Source organism: Vombatus ursinus, unplaced genomic scaffold (assembly GCF_900497805.2).
Source record: "Vombatus ursinus unplaced genomic scaffold, bare-nosed wombat genome assembly UNPS02000582.1, whole genome shotgun sequence".
Taxonomy (NCBI): Eukaryota; Metazoa; Chordata; class Mammalia; order Diprotodontia; family Vombatidae; genus Vombatus; species Vombatus ursinus.
In genome coordinates, this window is record NW_020940360.1 from 23,817,009 (window position 1) to 23,823,188 (window position 6,180).

General features: G+C 34.3%; 1 pseudogene; it reads right to left on the reverse strand.

Moving 5' to 3' along the window:
- Nucleotides 1-4,981: 4,981 nt before the first annotated feature.
- On the reverse strand, nt 4,982-5,334 carry LOC114037519 (annotated as a pseudogene).
- Nucleotides 5,335-6,180: the final 846 nt, after the last annotated feature.

Consider the following 6,180-nt stretch of genomic DNA (forward strand, 5'->3'; position numbering starts at 1 on the left):
TTTAGTCTAGGAGATATGCTCAGATTCAATCTAACTTCTGATTTCTGCATCATTATTGGGAGAAGAATTCCAAACTGTATATCCAAGGCTTGACTCCTTTCCCATGAAGTACTAGTTCCACAATGAATACACAGGCAGCAATTAGCAATGAACTCATTTACTCAAATCAGTAGCAAAACAGAAATCAGAGAAGTTATACAGAAGAGAATATATACCAGATAATATAGAGCAAAGAAGCACTCTCATTGGGTGTAAGGTAATTCAGCTCAGCAAAAGGAGAAAATCCTAGATCTCATCCAAGGGGAAATTCCCAAAAATCTCTAGTGTAGCAAGCTAGGGATTAGGGAAATAACAGAGATTTATTTTATAATCTTATTTAATATTTTATTTTTACCGAATTACATGTAAAAACATTTTTTTCAAGTTGAGTTCCAAATTCTCTCCCTCCCTCCCTCACCTCACCCCCCCCATTGAGAAGACAAGCAATTTGACATAGGTTATTCATGTGAAGTTATGGAAAACACATTTTCATGTAAGTCATTCTGTAAAAGAAAGCACAAAAAATCAAACAAGAAAAATGAAGAAAAAGTATCTTTAATCTGCATTTAGGCTTTACCAGATCTTTCTCCAGAGATGAACAGCACCTTTTATATAAGTCCTACAAAATTGTCTTGGATCATTGTATTGCTGAAAACAGTTAAGTTATTCATAGTAAATTATCATAAAATACTGCTACTCCTGTGTACAGGTTCTGCTCATTTCACTTTGCATCAATTCATGTAAGTCCATGTTTTTCTGAGAGCATCCTGTTCATCAATTCTTAAAGCAAAATAGTATTCTATCATAATCATATACAACAACTTGTTCAGCCATCCTCCAATTGATGAACATTCCCTCAATTTCAATTTTTGCCACCACTAAAAGAGCTGCTATAAATATTTTTGAACACATATGTCCTTTTCCTATTTGCTTTTTTACCTCTTTGGGATATAGACCTAGTATTGGTATTGCTTAGTCAAAGGGTATGCATGATTTCATACCCTTTGGGCATAGTTCAAAATTGCTCTGTAGAATAGTTAAATCAGTATACAACTTCACCAATAGTACATTAGTATTTTAATTTTCTCACATCCCCTCCAACATTTGTCATTTTCCTTTTCTGAAAAATTGGATAAATTATCCAATCTGACAGGTAGTAACTCAATTTGCATTTCTCTCATCAATAGTGATTAAGAACATTTTTATATGACTATAGATAACTGATCATTTTGTCTGTAAATTGCCTGTTCATATCCTTTGACCATTTATCAATTGAGGAATGTTTTTTATTTCTATAAAGTTGACTCCGTTTTTTATATGTTTGAGAAATGAAGTCTTTATCAGAGAAACTCACTATAATTTTTTTTGACAGTAATGATTACCAAGTATGTATTTCCCTTCATCCCATTTCTCTTCTGTTTGTGCTACTTTCTCTCCTTTTACCCTGTCCATTCTCAAAAGTGTTTTGCTTCTGACTTTTACCACCCCACAACTGCCCTCTCTTGATCATCTGTGACACATTCTCTTACCTCCTTCTCTCCCTACTATCCTGTATGGTAAGATAAATTCCTACACCCAACTGGATGTTTATATTATTCCCTCTTTGAGTCAATTCTGGTGAGAGTAAGGTTCATGTGCTCCCCTCCCTATTTTCCCCATTTTCCCCTCCACTGTAAAATCTCTTTCAGGCTTCTTTTATGTCAGAAAATTCATCCTATTCTACCTTTCTCTTTTCCCTTCTCCCAATGCATTCTTCTTTCTCATCCTTTAATTTTATTTAGATAATCATACCATCACATTCAACTCACACCTCTGGTTACTATCTATGTGTACTTTTTCTAACTGCCCTAATGAGAAAGTTAGGAAAATATAAACAGTTTAACCTTATTGAATCCCTTATGATTTCTCTTTAATTGTTTACCTTTTAATGCTTCTTTTGCATCTTGTATTTGAAAATCTAAGTGTCTATTCAGCTCTGATCTTTTCATCAGGAATGCTTGAAAGTCCTCTATTTCATTGAATGTCCATTTTCCCCCTGAAGGATTATACTTAGTTTTGCTGGGTAGGTGATCTTAGCTACTTTGCCCTCCAGAATATCAATATTCCCTCTCATCCTTTGATTTAGAAGCTGCTAAATCTTATGTTATCCTGACTGTGGCTCCACAATATTTGAATCATTTCTTTTTGGCTGCTTGCAGTAATTCTCCTTGATCTGGGAGATCTGGAGTTTGACTATCATATTTCGGAGAGTTTTCATTTTGGAATTTCTTTTGGTAGGTGATTGATGAATTCTTTCAATTTCTATTTTACTCTCTGGTTCTAGAATATCAGGGCATAATAAATATAATTCTTGAATTATCTCTCCTGGATCTATTTTTCAAGTCAGTTGTTTTTCCAATGAGATATTTCACAGTCTTCTATTTGCTAATCTTTTTTTTTATTTTTTCTTGGTTTCTCATAAACTTATTAGCTTCCATTTGCTCTATTCTAGTTTTTAAGGGATTATTTCCTTCAGTGAGATTTTGTACCTCCTTTTTCATTTGGCCAGTTCTACTGTTTAAGGAGTTCTCTTCAGAGAATTTTTGTATATCTTTTTCTATTTGTCTAATTCTAATTTTCTTTTCTTTTTTTTGCTTTATGTATTATGAAATAGTTTTTTATTTCAAAGTTTGTTCATACCAGAAAAAACAAATATTCAAATTAAAGTTAATTTTTTCATTTGACATTTCAGTGAGCAAAAAACTTGATTACAAAGTGAGACAGTATTATCAACCTACCTCAGTTATGCCCCTAGTTACCTCATGAAAGATATAATGGAGGTCTTATACCCTTTGGACACACACATAGGATAGGCCTTTTCTGACTCAGTTTGGTCCTCACTTTTCATCTTAAAAGTAGACTAATAAATTTTATGCCTAGGAAATATCTGGCAACAGAGCAACATATCCCAATGTTAATTATTTTTAAAAATTGCTTGAGTGACCCTAATTAAAGATCAGGATGCTAATATTCATTAGTGAAATCAATGAACAATCATTAAGTGCCCACTATGTGCTAGGCATTATATAATTTCTTTTTTCTTGAGATTAGTTTTTCCAGTTTACTTGCAGGGACATTTTTTTTTGCTATGTGGAAATACAGTAATTTTGATAAAAATTCTAGTCAGTGCTTAAAGTCTTAAGTACGAGTGGGGAAAAAAATCCTAAGAGATTTTTATTTAGAATATTCAGGAGAGCCTCTGCAAGTAATGAAAATTGCATATCAGCAATGATAATACATATTTTCTCTCACCTTTAATGTTTAGACATTTAGCACTTAAGACAAATAATGTTTCCTCATGGTAGAGGAAGGAAAGAGCACAAGACTTGGAATCAGAAGACCAGCATTCAAGTTTTGGCAAACTACTTTGCTAGTCTGAGCCTCAGCTTCCTCATCTAGAAAATGGGGATAGTAATAGTACCTACACTACCTATCTATCCCACATAGCTGTGGAGAAAATACTTTAGAATTCCTTAAAGAAATGGGAATTGTCATTATTACTGCTTGTGCTATCTACCACACAGGGTTGCTGTCAGGGAAGCGTTTTGTAAGCTATAAAGCACTATTTATTTACGTGTGAGCTATAATTAAAATAACAATTATTATTGTGATCTAGGGCTCTTTTCATACACAGTCAGCTTTCTTGGTTAATATGAATGTTTTTTAAAAGTTTTTTTTCTCAATTACATGTAAAAATATTTTTAACATTCATTTCCTTACAATTGTGAGATCCAAATTATCTTCTTTCCCTTCCCCCTTCCTTCAGAAGGCAAGCATTTTGATATAGATTATTCATGTACAGTTAGGCAAAACATTTCTATAATAGTTTTGTTGCCAAAAAAAAAACAGAGGAAAAGAAAGAAAGAAAAAAATATGCTTCAATGTGCATCCAGACTCCATCAATTCTTTCTCTGGAGGTAGATAGCATTTATCATCATGGGTCCTTTGGAATTGTCTTGGATCACTGTATTGCTGAGAATAGCTAAGTCATTCATAGTTGATCATTGAACATCATTGTTGTTACTGTGTACGGTGTTGTCCTGGTTCTGTTCACTTCACTTTGTATCAGTTCTTGTAAGTCTTTCTGGATTTTTCTGAAAGATTCCTGCTCATCATTCCTTATATCACAATAGTATTCCATCACAATCATATACCACAACTTGTTTAGCCATTCCCCAATTGATGGGCATCCCCTCAATTTTCAATTCTTTGCCACTACAAAAAGGGCTGCTATAAATTGAATGTTTTATCTTAAAAGGAATCTTAACACATAAAATGCATTATGAACTTTTACCCATTAAAAATTTGAGACAAAAAGAAAAACAATCTTTTCCTTACTAGAGGATACCTCTCTAAATGCTTTCAAAATTGCATTTGACCTCTCTTTTTGAAGATAATTAAGTCATTAAAAGTATATCCCTTCAGTTTTGTTAATACTAGGAAAATAGTTTTTAAATGTGCAAAGTCTACTGCTTTTCAAGCAAATGAAGAACAAAAATATGGCACTATTTCAAAAAAGATGCCAATAAAATGGTAGTGGCACAAAGATTCAAGCCAATCTCCAATATCACAAGTTAGTTATAATACCATGTAATGGTTTTCTGGTAAACAAGGAGTTTATAGTATTAAGAACAGGAATAAAATACTGTTTAATATTGATGGCTATGCTAAAAAAATATATATATATAGTATATATATATATATATATATACATGCATATGATATTCTTGTAGTCTCCCATTCAGAACTACTTACTACTAATGGAATTTAAGCACAGTTTTTTTTTAGTATTTTTAATTAGATTTCTATACAAAAAAATTAAACCTTAACCATTGTAAACAAACATATTTATACCAATGTACATCCTAGAATTCTGATGAAAGCAAAGATATATGAAAATGTTCTATTCTTCATCTGGACATCCATCATCTTCTGTGGGATCAGGTTGCAAAGAATGAGATTTTCTTTTAGGTTTTCCTAGGCCACTATTACCTGCCTCTGCTTCATCAGGATTTCATTCTCTTTTTCTGAATGTTTAGATGACATCCCAAAGAATTCTCCAATTCCTTTTTGCCATGTGGGTGTTGACCGTACAAATACTGGGTTCCCACCTGCATAGTTACTTTCAACTTTCCAGGATGGAGGTGAAGGAGAGGTGTTAGCAAAGCTGGAGTCAGCCAGAGCCTTCCAGGGCACTTGAGTCACCACCACTTTGTGGTAGGATTCTGGCATGAAATCAGCATTAGTCCACACCATGACCAAAGCAGGAGTGGATGATGAAACAACAGGGACTAGGACAAGGTCAGGGAGAGGTTGGATCCTCCTGAAAGCCACACAGGTGGAAAGCCCCCAATTCTACTTTTCAAAGCATTCTTCTCTTCATTGGATTTTTGTGCCTCTTTTACCATTTGGCCTATTCTGTTTTTTAAGGTCTTATTTTCTTCGGTATATTTTGTGCCTCCTTTACCAAGCTGTGGAGTCCTTTTTTATGATTTTCTTGCATCACTCTCATTTCTCTTCTCAATTTGTCCTCTACCTTCTTACTTGATTTTTAAAATCCATTTTGAGCTCTCCCACAGCCTGAGACAAATGCATTTTTTTTTCTTTCAGGCTTTGGATGCAGGAATTTTAACTTTGTTGTCTTCTGAGTATGTATTTTGATCTTCCTTGTCACCATAGTAACGTTCTATGGTCAGAATTTTTTTCTTTTGTTTGCTCATTGTCCAGGCTATTTCTTGACTTTCAACTCTATGCTAAAGTGGGGTTGTGCTTCCCAAGTGATGGGGACACTGTCACAAGTTTCAGGGTTTTTGTGCAGTAGATTTCAGAAGTAATTATGGAAACCTGTAAGTTTTTGCCTCTTCCAAGGTGGTATGATTTAGTAAGAGGTGTTTTTACTACTCTCCTGCACATTGAATTGGTTTGTGAGTGACCACAAGCACTCTTTTCAACCCTGGAACTGTGACCATGGTCCCTGCTCCTCTGTGGCCACAAGCTCTGCTGTGCTAGTGCTCCTCCTTTCAGTGGGACTAAGACTCAAGACTGACCCAGATTCAAGAATAGCCAATGCAACAGAGTCCTGTCCTAGTGGCTAGCAAAGGG